General features: G+C 43.0%; 1 protein-coding gene across 1 annotated transcript in view; it reads right to left on the bottom strand.

Moving 5' to 3' along the window:
• The window catches only part of LOC124594709 (PDF receptor-like), a 397,833-nt gene that overhangs the window by 25,379 nt on the left and 357,639 nt on the right, over nt 1-14,815 (bottom strand). The window lies entirely within an intron of this gene.

Genomic DNA, 14,815 nt, shown 5'->3' on the forward strand with positions numbered 1-14,815 from the left:
CTGTAGCAAATATGGCAGCTGCGCGCCGTGTGAAAGACTGGAAGGCTGCGAGTGGAATGACATCGGGGGACCACAATATCATACACTGGAAGGGAAATCCAAGACGACACAGAAAACGTGCGCATAAGGCTCAAATATAACATCAAGGACGCTAACTGGGAAGAACTAAGATGAGTGTATCAGTGTCCAGGAACTCCATTGCTGGGCGATAATGTAGATGCTAAAGCGCAAGGATTGACAGTGGCTATACATAGAGCGATGGAGGCATCGATAATTATCAGCAGAGGTCATTCTAAGAGTACCTTGCATCTCGACCGAGGCGCTGCAGAAATGAAGATGCGAAACAAGAAGAGCCAGGTAGCTACACCAGAGCACCATTACTCAAGAAGAAAGAGTCCGAAGGTTGCATAGATAAAGGTATTTTAAACAACGTTTTAAGGAAGAGTTGTGGAAAACAAAAATGGAACGATGGAAGCAATCCATGGAGGCTAACTATAGAAACCAGTGAGAAAACACGAACACCAACAATCTTATCCACTCTCAGAAGGAATGATTCGACCGTAACAGAAAGTTGGAAACAGTCAGCTGCCCTGCTAATTGAAAAACTACTTACTGGCGATGGAGAGAAGGCGACAGATGATGATCGTAGGTTACGGGACATGTTATGGGAAGAATAGAGGTGCAATAAACTTGAGTACCCCTTCGCACAAGAATAAATTAAACGTATAATTTTAGACGGGAAAAGAAAACATCTCCAGGAAAGGACGGGATCCCTGGCAAAGTAATACAAGCCTTTTGTGATCAATTAGGTAGTTACTTGTGCAATCTGTACAATGAGTGTCTCCTGCAAGGAAGGGTCTAACTTGCAAGGAAGGGTCCCTGCACGGTGGAAGAACACTGAAGTGGTAGTATTTAGTACAGGGCAAGATAAAGATCCAATGACACCCAGATCCTAGAGACCAATTTGTCTATTGCACGTTCTGGGCAAGATATTTGAAAGACTGTTTTGCAAAACATTACAAGACCACAGAGCGGTACACTGGATGAGCCCTCACTACTACGGGTTTAGAAGATGCAAGTCAACTGAAGAGTCAATTAACAAGGCGACTTAGCTAGTGAAGATACTCATTCTAAGTACTCTCTACAACTACCACGGTGTGATTGTCGCTAAACTGTAGAGAAAATACGGATATTTTTCTGAGGTAGGTAAGCTACTAAAGTATGCAAGTAATATTTAATGGTTATAGCTGCCATGCTGTGACCGAACTTCTGTAATGGAAATATTTACATTTTCCTGACGAACTGGAATGTTGTAGAGCACTGCCCAGATATCCGGATAAGAGGTTTCACAAACGTCTGCCCTGTGTAACAAAAGTAAGCAAATACGAAACCAGATATGGATTGCGTATTTTCCTGTGCGTTTGGTCCGTCGGCATACAGTAAACCAAGAAACTGTAAGATGCTGCTGCTGCTGTTGTTTTGCAATCGCAAAGTCATTAGCTCCTCGAATACTTCGTGTATCAGGTGTCAAGCTGCGCTCCTGTTTTTTGTAGCGGACAGATACCACGCTCTTGATGCACTTCCTACTTTCACAGTGTAGGTAGGAGACCAAAAAGTAGATATGATTCCGTTTGTTGAGCAGGTCGCCAAATTGCTGGATAAGTATTCAAATTGTCTACTGGAAGGTATCGCCAAATTAGAATTGTTAAAGCAAAACACGCCAACAAAATGGAACAGCATTTGATGAGGACAATACAACTTATATTTTAGTTGCTGTAACACACAATCCTGCCGTTATGAAACGATGTGCGACTGGGATCAGCTAAACGAGTGTATTGGAGATATTACATTTCTATGCATTTCATCCTTTCAACGTTTCACTCCATATACAGCTTCGCGGCAATGACTTTGAGAACGGTTTACTTCTCCGAATGGTGTGTAGAAAAACTGCCAGGTGACAAGGCAGTTTTAGGCGAAATTTGGCTTACAGATGAGAAGTCGTTTACGAACCATCGCCAGATCACTTTCAGCACTTTCAGCGCTTTCGTCACAGGGTTATTTGGTAACCGTGATAGCGTTACGGAGATGTTTAACAAACTCAAGTGGCAGACTGTGCAAGAGAGGCGCTCTGCATCGCAGTCTAGCTTGCTCGCCAGGTTTCGAGAGGGTGCGTTTCTGGATGAGGTATCGAATATATTGCTTCCCGCTACTTATACCTCCCGAGGAGATCACGAATGTAAAATTAGAGAGATTAGAGCGCGCACGGAGGCTTTCAGACAGTCGTTCATCCCGCGAACCATACGCGACTGGAACAGGAAAGGTAGGTAATGACAGTGGCACGTAAAGTGCCCTCCGCCACACACCGTTGGGTGGCTTGCGGAGTATAAATGTAGATGTAGATGTAGATATAGAATCTAAACAACTACTGGTCACTTGAAAATTCGTGCTGGCTGACAGCGGACCACGATCTATTAATGTATGGTGAGGGCTTTTCAGGAATCACAACATACGTCCCATCTTTATTCACGAGAGTATAAATGAATACAAATATCTACAGTACCTAACAGCTTCGATACCCCTGTTATTTGATAATATCCCACTGACTACAAGGTAATCCTTGTCGTACCAACATACTGGATGTGTCTCGTCAATTTCACAGTGATAATTACAAACCTCCTTAAAAAATGGGTTTCGATTGATCGGACGCTCGGGAAGCACAAACCTGCCTGCACTTTCATGACACTCAACCACTTTTATCCGCGGGAATAAATAAAGAGCTCCATAAGAAAATATCGACTCCTGCTGCAAACATGAAACGCCACGTAACAACCGTCTGTGTAGCGAAAAGTCCAGATGAAATTCAATTTGCAGTATTGTCAGTCGGAAATGTTTTCATAGCATGTATTACTATTAAAGCCAATGTCATGGGAAAGGAAGGTTCTTCAAAGGCTCTCGCCAGTGACACTAGCAGTTTTAAGATTAATTTCTTCGCAAAGAGTTGTGCTACTTGTAACCTCCCCCTCACTTGTCGACCTTAACGACTGTGAAAAATTAAACCGCGTGTACCTAATGGAAATTTGGGAAAAGCAATCATCACCGAAGTCAATTTGTCGGTAAAGAGGGAGGAAAGGGTTACGTCCAAATGAAAGGAAAAATGCAAATGAAACTGTTGGAAATTAATTTTGAAAAGGGGTAAAGTTAATAAAGTAAATGTGCGGCCGTTACGTTAACAATTAACTAGCGGTAATAAGATATTTGAGATTTTGGGGAAATTACGGTCGCCAGTCCTAAGGACAATTACTATAGATAATGAGAAAGAAAGGTTATTACACAAATAATTAGCACTAGAAGCGTGACAACTGAAGGTTGACACGTGTAGTGTGAAAACTGAAAGTTTGTCAGAAGTAATAAATGACTTAATTTAGCAAAAGAATTAATAAAACCGGAAAATCGAAAGTTAATTTAGTGACTGAAGTTAATAGTGAGCTTTCTTTCTAAAGCACACCGAAATTCAGTAAAATACGGTTAGTCTTGGACTACCTCAACAATCATTTCAAAAGCTACTTGAATCTACGCAATTTAGAATTAAGAAATATAACTTTAAACTTGAATTAAATGATTCTGAACAATTAACAATAGTAAAATTTAGTACGTACCAAACTGAGCTGCAGTCACAGGTAACTAAAATATGGTAACAAAACTCGCACTCTTAATTTGTGCTTGTGCAATCTAAATATTGTAGCCAGCTATGAATACCTTAACTGAACTTTGAAATTAAAGGAGTGAAATCGAATGATGCTGGTGTTTGAATTTCAACGACACTCGGGCTCATTTCGGAAAAGGAAGGGACCCTGCTTGGCAATGCAATTGGGACAATGAGCAACAAAGGTTCATGCTAAGTTGCTGTAATTTTGTGTTGCAACAATTTTAAAAGTTTGAAAAGCTGAGGTCTGCCATACAGTTCAAAATGTTTACGTGCTTCCAGTCTTACTTGTTGGCTGATTGAAGGATTGAAGCCGTCGATCGAGGAGGTGGCGACAGTCACTCATTGTCGGCCGTCGCTGTTGCAGAAGCTGGATGTTGGCGCGCCTCCTTCTCGACACGGTCACCAGACGAAACGGGCTCTTGATTTGCGACAGCTAATGCTTCCCGTCCGCGACACCATGTCAGAAACTATCATCGCAAGTCGAGCGCAATTACATGCTGCCAAACCCCGAAAGCGCGGCAACTCGCGGGAGCGTCACACAACACACCTGCTCCACTGCACCACTCCAGCCAGACTCTCACTGCTCTGCCCGCGCTCCACGCGGCAGAGTTAACACTACCAAAGATCCTAAATACTTTGGTTCTCCACATGACCTATCGATGTAATGGTTCGATAGCATAGTTTCCCTAGGCCAGACCCAGCGTAAAAATACAAATAATCGTTACACAAGAAACCAATTATACATCGACATAAATGCATATATGTACAAATAGTAAAACAATTACAATATACAAAGACACAGAAACGTCATATATTCAGGTAACAAAATAAGGAAAAAAAATAGTACAATAGATGGAAATACGAGGATATGCATTTCCGGCGTTACATACTATGCTATTAAATAATTCTCACGATTTTATTAATTGTAAGAATCAAACGAGTCTCCGTAAAACTAGCATTTTTGTTGGGGGTGTTTTTAACCAACTATCTTAATTTTTATTTTATGAAAATAACTGTCAAGGAAACGAAATGTTGGCATTTTCCAGCCGAAGTGGCTGCGCGGTTCTAGGCGCTGCAGTCTGGAACCGCGAGACCCCTACGGTCGCAGGTTCGAATCCTGCCTCGGGCATGAATGTGTGTGATGTCCTTAGGTTAGTTAGGTTTAACTAGTTCTAAGTTCTAGGGGACTAATGCCCTCACCAGTTGAGTCCCATAGTGCTCAGAACCATTTGTTGGCATTTTTCACGAACTTGAAAAAAAGAAAGCAGAGTTGTTTCAGCATCTTGTGGGCCAAATAGCTCATTAAAAAGAATCTAGTGGACGCAGTTAACATTTTACAGCGACGAGCGTGATGGAAGTTGAGATTCAATACCGATATTTCCGAGATTCAAGAAACAAATACCAGGATACGTTGTACTAACTTTTAGTACTAGTGGTTTAGCACAAAAGTGAAGCGTACAAGCTTGGGATGCGTCAGCCGTGGCGGGTGTCGGAGTGGGGGGGGGGGGGGGGGGGGGGGGCGGGCTTGCGCTCGCTCTGAAATCTGATTCCAAACGGACTGCACTTGCTTAATCCTTCACATCTCGGCTTCTGGAGCAAGTAAAACATTCTTTTTGTACTTCCACTAGGGCAGCTTGACGAGATAAACGTGAACGTTATAGTAATTTTCGCCTTAGAAGCAAAGGAGCCCCGTAAATATTTAACTTTTATCTCATTTTTATTACGTTTGTCGTCATTTTAATAGTCTAGTATAGTTGAAGAAATGTTTTTCATTTAATACATTAACTGCTTTGCTTAGTTACCGACACATAAGTTATAATTTTCGATGGTTTCTTTTACACTAATTTTAATATTTAAATAGTTATTTTGATACATAGCTAAATAAATGCAATATGCTTGTACTTAAAGTGAATAGCATGTGGGAATGTGAATGTTAATAAGCTGCAAAGATCCCGATTTTTGACATTTTTTCGAAATATCTCGAAAGGTAAATAAGCAATCGATACTTATAAAAGAGGTAGTCAATATATCTTCTTAAGCCGTACAAATTTCTCCTGTAGCGCTTTTCAAACGGAGATACAGATTATTATTTATTTCAGAAAGACTGCTTTTGCAACTTTGCGGACTTGTGCCACCATGTCACCATCTTGACTCGAGTTTCACGAAAAAGAAAGTATTTAAAAATTTTAATATCCTTCACGCTCCTTTTCTTGGTAATAACTTTTGAAATAACTCCATAATGCTTTGAGTACAATAACCGATAAACAGGAAAGCCACGAAGAAAATAAAACAAGTTAATGAGTGCAGTGTAAGCTCGATTCCAGTTGCTTGCAACTCGAAAGGACAAACAGCTGTGGACCAAGGAGCACAAAACGTTGGCAGTAAAGTCTCGAATTTATCATCCCTAAACAAAACTGTCACTCAGTCGAATCCTGCCCCGGGCATGGATGTGTGTGATGTCCTTTAGGTTAGTTAGGTTTAAGTAGTTCTAAGTTCTAGGGGACTGGTGACCTCAGAAGTTGGGTCCCATAGTGCTCAGAGGCATTTGAACCATTTTGTCATTCAGTCTGTAAGAATGAAACAATGAAAGCTATCACCTACTACTAACTCCTGGTGAAACTTTTCCTATAAAAGCGAAAAGCATCTCATGGATGACGTTTTCAAGTTTTAGACAGCTTAAGTCAGACTGCAGCCAATGAAACATTACGAAATTTACCTGCGTGAGGGTGCGACCGATCTTTCATTAAGGTCCTCATGGTTGGCGCATTTTACTCGTAGTTTGTTTCACGGTTGTTTCAAGCAAACGACGCCTATATGTGGTCAGAACATTCATATAAGAATCATCGATATGTAATTGGTAGAACAGAACGCTACGTTAAATTCTATGGTAGTTGCGGCCAAATCTAAGTCAGTGGACAAGGCTACCTGTAATTGCATTTCGCCGTGGAGGCTATTGGGAAGACTTTATAACTCTTTCAGCATAACCACTGCACACACAGACGTGTCGGTTGATACTACGGTTAATCTTTTCTTGCTTCACTAAATAAACTTGAGGTCACATGAATAACAAGATACCGGAACAACAAACAGACTTAGAAACTGGAGACCTCACTCGCCGTGGAATAACGTGAAAGAGTCAAAAACTGTTAAGGCAATGGATTCATATGACCTGATGTTGATGAAACACATTAAACACTTCGAGGTCAAACTGAATTCATTGTTTCTGTGAGAATTCCCTTGTTGAAATGGTTTCTACATGGCAAATGAATGTCACGCAACACCTCATGTGATTACAGGAAACATTTATCGTCGGGCACCAATCAGTCATCTACGTTCGCTTTGTTGCTGACAAAATAGTTACGTAAGGCGCACCAGTCTGGCCTTGTCCCGCGAAGCGAGGATAAACAAGTGAACGCATCAGTACCACCACCATCTTTATAACATTCCGAATTTTTAAGATAAGTTTCAAAATGTATTACTACGCCTGTATCTACATCAACATAGATACTCCGCAGCCCACCGTACGGTGCGTAGCGGAGGGTACCCTGTACCACTACTGGTCATTTCCTTTCCTGTTCCATTCGCAAATAGAGCCAGGGAGAAACGACTGTCTGTATGCCTCCTTATGAGCCCTGATTTCTCGAGTCTTATCTTAGTGGCCCTTAAGCGCAATGTATGTCGGTGGCAGCAGAGTCGTTCGACAGACAGTTTCAAATTGCCAAAGCTCTAAATTTTCTCGATAGTGTTTCTTGAAAAAAATGTCTTCTTTCCTCCCGGAATTCCTATTTGAGTTCCTGAAGCATATACCGGTAAGAAATCTAGCAGTCCGGCTCTCAATTGCTTCGATGTCTTCCTTCAATGCGACCTGGTACCGATCCCAAACACACGAGCAATGCTCAAGAATAGGTCGCACCAGCGTCGTATATGCGGTCCGGAAAATTAAGTTGCAGTTTCATTCGATAGCACAGTATAGATGTATTTTCAGAAAAATTGCGAATGTAACTGCACGCCCGGAACATGATATTGTTGCAGTGTTTCTGCACCAGCAATATAGCTCAACCAACCGCAATGGACCCCAAATCTCTCTCTGGGGAAACTAATATATTACCAACATTAATCACTGCGTCCTGTGTACTTCAGAACTGCGATGACAATATTACTGTCGTAGGTTCTTGTCAAATACCTTCGGTATCCATACTTCCCTGTCACGCAGCATAGTCTGAACCGCCATTGCTGTACAGGATGTCATTTGGGTCTTTGTGCAGAAGATTTTCGACAATGTTGGAGTTGTGCAACAAACTAGTTAATTGCTATCGATATCTCGGATACATTTATGTATGATATTTCAAGACACGTAATTAAAATGTTGTAGCCAGCGACACAGATAGTAAGGCTTTTTACCCACCCTCACAACCAGAGGATCCACATACGCGCAGCAGGCAGCGAGCTTACCGCAACAGGCCGGATACTCTAGCTACTGCACCACGTCACGTGGCGGGATCCTGTGGTCTCCGTCGTGGAGTAATGCTGTGTACTCAGTGGCAGCTAGCCAGTGTAGTACTGAGTCCTCACGCTTACAACTGGCTGCTTCTTGTTGCCGACCTAGGCTGCGGTTTTAGAGTATGTATGACTCTCGCTAAGTTGTCAGAAATGTGGGTGAATTCCTAAGAGAGCAATTTGCATAGGTCATCGATAGCTAGACTTACAAACTACGTAAACTAACTTACGCTAAGGACAACACACACAGCCGGCCGGAGTGGCCGAGCGGTTCTAGGCGCTACAGTCTGGAACTGCGCTACTGCTACGGTCGCCGGTTCGAATCCTGCCTCTGGCAGATTAGTTAGGTGTAAGTAGTTCTAAGTTTTAGGGGACTGGTGACCTCAGAAGTTAAGTCCCATAGTGCTCAGAGCCATTTGAACCATTTTTGGACAACACACACACGCCTGGCCGAGGGACGACTCGAACCTCCGGCGGGAGGGCGCTAGGTTGTCATAGCAGTACGACGCACGTACACTTTATTCAAGGTCTCACAATACTGCTCATTATTTTCCAGCCAGCAAAATTTTTATGTCGTATGCCGAAAACACAGTCTGCACTGAACTCGTATCTTGTGCCTATGTTCAAATACAAGGGACTGGAAGCAATCTTCCAACATTATGTTTGGTATTTTTTTAGACACAGGTACCATCAAAGAGTATTTTTTTCATTTGCCTTATTCGCAAACCTTTAACGAAATTTAAACCAATGATTTTATTCAAATAAATCGAATGGAAGCAATGTTCGAAAATAATGTTTGATGTTTCTTCGAGGCAGGTGCCATCTAAGCAAAGTTGTAGTTTTTTAGTTTCTTTATCGAACTATCAGTTTAATAAGTCACAGCTGCAAAATACTAACGCGAATTCTTTACAGACGAATAGAAAAACTGGTAGAAGGCGACCCCGGGGAAGATCAGTTTGGATTCCGTAGAAGTGTTGATACACGTGAGACAATACTAAGCTTACGACTTATCTTAGAACAAAGATGAAGGAAAGGCAAACCTACGATTCTAGCATTTGTAGACTTAGAGAAAGCTTTTGACAATGTTGACTGGAATACCCTCTTTCAAATTCTAAAGGTGGCAGGGGTAAAATACAGGGAGCGAAAGGCTATTTACAATTTGTACAGAGACCAGATGGGAGTTATAAGAGTCGAGGGGCATGAAAGGGAAGCAGTGGTTGGGAAGGGAATGAGACAGGGTTGAAGCCTATCCCCGATGTTATTCAATCTGTATATTGAGCAAGCAATAAAGGAAACAAAAGAAAAGTTCGGAGTAGGTATTAAAATCCATGGAGAAGAAATAAAAAGTTTTAGGTTCGCCGATGACATTGTAATTCTGTCAGGGACATCAAAGGACTTGGAAGAGCAGTTGAACGGAATGGACAGTGTCTTGAAAGGAGGATATAAGATGAACATCAACAAAAGCAAAACGAGAATAATGGACTGTAGTCGAACTAAGTCGGGTGATGCTGAGGGAATTAGATTAGGAAATGAGACATTCAAAGTAGTAAAGGAGTCTTGCTATTTGGGAAGGAAAATAACTGATTATGCTCGAAGTAGAGAAAATAAAAAACGTAGACTGGCAATGGCAAGGAAAGCGTTTCTGAAGAAGAGAAATTTGTTAAAATCTAGTGTAGATTTAAGCATCAGGAAGTCGTTTCTGAAAGTATTTGTATGGAGTGTGGCCATGTATGCAAGTGAAACATGGACGATGAATAGTTTGGACAAGAAGAGAATAGAAGCTTTCGAAATGTGATACTAAAGAAGAACGCTGAAGATTAGATGGGAAGATCACATAACTAATGAGGAGGTATTGAATAGAATTGGGGAGAAGAGGAGTTTGTGGCACAACTTGACAAGAAGAAGGGACCGGTTGGTAGGACATATTCTGAGGCATCAAAGGATCACAAATTTAGCATTGGAGGGCAGCGTGGAGGGAAAAATCGTAGAGGGAGACCAAGAGATGAATACACTAAGCACATTCAGAAGGATGTAGGTTGCAGTAAGAACTGGGAGATGAAGAAGCTTGCACAGGATAGAATAGCATGGAGAGCTGCATCAAACCAGTCTCAGGACTGAAGACCACAACAACAACAGCAACAATTGCCTTAAAGACCTTAAATTTGGGATCAGTTTTTGAGATTTCGCGGTTTTACGTTTAGGTTGTGTTATGGACTAGAGCCTTGCGGAGTGGTCGTGCGGTCTGAGGCGCCATGTCAGGGATTGCGCGGACCGTTCTGCCGGAGGATCGAGTCCTCCCTCGGGCATGGGCGGGTTTGTTCTGTTCTTAGCTGAAGTTAGTTTAAGTAGTGTGTAAGTCTAGGGACCGATGACCTCAGCAATTTCGTCCCTTAGGAATTCACACACATTTGAACATATACACTAGAAGGATTATTTTCACAAATTTGTGGTGGCTGGAGGGAGTAACACACAGATCAATAGTGAACAGTAAGGTGATAGTAGCTTTATGTTGATGGATGTGAATAACTGCTGGTGATATCGTTCTCCATTTCTTCTCAGTGTGATGTAAGGGTTTTTCTTAGAAGTAGCCTCCCAGAAGCTCCTCTCCAGTGCTAAATTCTTCAGCTCAGAGTAACTCTTACACACCATGCCCTCAATTCTAAGTTGTATACATACTATCTGCTCAAGAAGTGCTGCACATTAATGTGCAGTGTGTCCACCCTTCGTTTTTACGACAGCTTGAACTCTACTGGGGACGTTTTCAGCGAGGCATATTATTGTTCATGACCCATTACCTCAGACCTGCAGCTTTACGACAGAGTGCATTGTCATGACGTTACAAAGATTCATCGTCTCTGAATTATTCCTCTAATGTGCACAATGTAGAACTCTGTAAAATGTGTTCATAATATTCTACATACAGCGTTTTCTTAAGCGCTGTAAGGAGACCACACCCTAACCATCTAAAACACCTGACTAGCGTCGCACCATCTCCTTCATACTTCACTGTTGGCACTAAAGATGATGGCACATATCGTTCTTCAGCCATTCGCCAAACCCAGTCCCTGCCGTTGGATTTTCACAGGTTACGCCATGTTTCATCTCTCCAGATCACTCGTTTCGTCATTCACTGTCCAGTGGCGCCCTTCTTCGCAACACCTCTAGTATTACTAAGCAGTGACCACAGAAATGTGTGGCATTTGGGGAGCTGCTCGACCAGTGAACCTTATTCACGTGACCTTCCTACACAGGCTTACAGCGCTAGATGAACTGATGATACAACTTCCGAACTCACGAGTCATTCCTTTAACCGTTTTCATGCGTTTTTATGGCAATTTTCCGTAATACTCGTCGGTTCCTGTCCATCAGTACATGGGATCTGCGTTATCTCGGTTTAACTATGGTTGTTCTTTCGTGTTTCAACTTCACAAACACATCACCAAGAGTCGACTTGGGCAGGCTTACAAGAGTTATGTTCCTTATAGATATATTACCCAGGTGCCATCCAATGAGTAGTCCACACTCGAACTTACTGAGCTCTGCTTCCCGACCCATTCTGCTGTTAATGCTTCCACACTTAACAACTGTCGGATCCAGCTCTTGTGATCTCCACTCGTCAGTTTCGCATTGCTCAGAGGCGTGGAGATACTTTTGATGTACTGGGTGGCTATCATTAAACTTTCCCTATTTAACACATTATAACACGTAAACTAATTACTGTACCAGTACCAAACTTGGCAGCATTAATTTCAATGATATGGGGAAGAGAAATAATGGAGAATAAATTCAGTGGAAACACTTTCAATGTGCTGTTACGGTACATCATACCATTACATACCGGTAGCATTTTTGCTACAAAAGGGGCTCAATATGTCGCCTGTCAGCGTCCAAAAGAGTTGTAAACCACACGATAGCATTCTGCACAGCAGAACGAAGCATGTCCTTAGTCATGCTGGCTACCTCTCTTGATATGCTGCGCTTCAGATCAGCACATGTGTGAGTGTTCCCCAGGAAAACCCTGTCCTTCGGGTTGCCCATAACCAGAAATCATAGGGAGCGAGATCAGGTGAACGTGCTGACCTAGCCATCATTTTGAAACGATCGGCTGATAATTGGTTCAAATGGCTCTGAGAACTATGGGACTCAACTTCTGAGGTCATTAGTCCCCTAGAACTTGGAACTAGTTAAACCTAAGGACATCACAAACATCCATGCCCGAGGCAGGATTCGAACCTGCGACTGTAGCGGTCCTGCGGTTCCAGACTGCAGCGCCTTTAACCGCACGGCCACTTCGGCCGGCGGCTGATAATTCGAACGTTTTCAAATGTGTTTGTGAGAAGCAGGTGAACTTCACGAGCGATGTGCCGTGGGGTTCCATCTTGCATGAAAACTTTTCAGCCGGCCGGTGTGGCCGTGCGGTTAAAGGCGCTTCAGTCTGGAACCGCGTGACCGCTACGGTCGCAGGTTCGAATCCTGCCTCGGGCATGGATGTGTGTGATGTCCTTAGGTTAGTTAGGTTTAAGTAGCTCTAAGTTCTAGGCGACTGATGACCTCAACAGTTGAGTCGCATAGTGCTCAGAGCCATTAGAACCAGCCAAAACTTTTCAGTTCAGAACGTCTCTCTCCTGTAGGGCGAGTATGACATGCTGGCGAAGCACACCGCAGTAATGCTGGCCAGTGTCACTGTATGCGGCTTTTCGCGGATGATGCTGTAGTTTACAGAGAAGTTGCAGCATTAGAAAATCGCAGCGAAATGCAGGAAGATCTGCAGCGGATAGGCACTTGGTGCAGGGAGTGGCCACTGACCCTTAACATAGACTAATGTAATGTATTGCGAATACACAGAAAGAAGGATCCTGTATTGTATGATTATATGATAACGGAACAAACACTGGTAGCAGATACTTCTGTAAGATATCTGGGAGTATGCGTGCGGACCAATTTGAAGTGGAATGATCATATAAAATTAATTGTGGGTAGGCGGGTGCCATGTTGAGATTCATTGGGAGAGTATTTAGAAAGTGTAGTCCATCAACAAAGGAGGTGGCTTACAAAACATTCGTTCGACCTATACTTGAGTATTGCTCATCAGTGTGGGATCCGCACCAGGTCGGGTTGACAGATGAGGTAGAGAAGATCCAAAGAAGAGCGGCGCGTTTCGTCACAGAGTTATTTGGTAAGCGTGATAGCGTTACGGAGATGTTTAGTAAACTCAAGCGGCAGACTCTGCAAGAGAGGCGCTCTGCATCGCGGTGTAGCTTGCTGTCCAGGTTTCGAGAGGGTGCGTTTCTGGAGGAGGTATGGAATATATTGCTTCCCCCTACTTATACCTCCCGAGGAGATCACGAATGTAAAATTAGAGAGATTCGAGCGCGCACGGAGGCTTTCCGGCAGTCGTTCTTCCCGTGAAGCGTAGGCGAGTGGAACAGGAAAGGGAGGTAATGACAGTGGCACGTAAAGTGCCCTCCGCCACACACCGTTGGGTGGCTTCCGGAGTATAAATGTAGATGTAGATGTAGATGTCTTTGGTCTTTGAGTGCCAAACTGTTCATAAAAGAATGAGCCAATGATGAACGTAACCGTGAAGCCACCCACATAGTGACACCTTCACCATACAGAGGAAGTCCATGCACAATGACTGGAGGTGAAGATCCCCACACTTCGCAATTCTGTGTGTTCACCTCACCCATCAGAGAAAGATTAGCTGTCCATTGGATCGTCCACGGCGAGCACACGTCAACATCGATCATTGCGAGAAAGTGGAGAGTGAAGTCAGCACGTCTTGTGTTCCGTGGTGCCAGCTGGTGTACGTTATGGATCTTGTACGGGTACCATTCCAGAATGCTTGAAAGCACCTTCCGTATACTGGACCACGGTGTGTGCAACTGTCGTGACGCAGCGCATGCACTTCCTGACGATCGGGAACTGCGCGCAGCGTTGTCTGCCTTACGAGGACCCTTCCGTAATCCTCTCAGCCGGCGATATTCTCGAAGTTCAGGTGCAGCATTACTGTTGTTTTGACCAATAGTGCCCTGCTCATTTTTTCCAAGTTCATGTTGACACATCAACAAGTGCACTGCGACTGGTCAGTTGTGTGACACTATGAATCACGATGACTGATCACGGCGCCTCGTGGCCATAGTTGGAACTGGACGGTGGCGCTGCGACGCATGAAAATCATGCAACCCATACTCTGGTTGTCAAAACAACCAAGTATAGTACTCTTATGGTAATTAGTTTCCGTGCTATAACGTTTTAAAGATGAAAAGTTTAATCATAATCACCCAGTACTCCAATAACTTTCTTCACCAACATTTTTAGCCTGTACAATTCCCTCTAATACCATGAAAGTTATTCCCTGATAACGCAACACATGTCCAGGTATCATGTCCTTTTGTAGTCATTATTTTCGACTTATATTCCTTTTTACGTTAGATACAGATTGTATAAGATAGGGGACACGCAGATATCTTGTCTGACATGTTAACTGGTTACTATAAGCCTAATCGTCTTACTGTTGGAAATGCATAAGAGAATATATGTTTTGTAAATTTTGATTGTAGAACGACGCGCATCACGTAGACTACATAAGACAACCAGGGTGAGACACGC

Source organism: Schistocerca americana, chromosome 2, assembly GCF_021461395.2.
Source record: "Schistocerca americana isolate TAMUIC-IGC-003095 chromosome 2, iqSchAmer2.1, whole genome shotgun sequence".
In the NCBI taxonomy this organism is placed as follows: domain Eukaryota; kingdom Metazoa; phylum Arthropoda; class Insecta; order Orthoptera; family Acrididae; genus Schistocerca; species Schistocerca americana.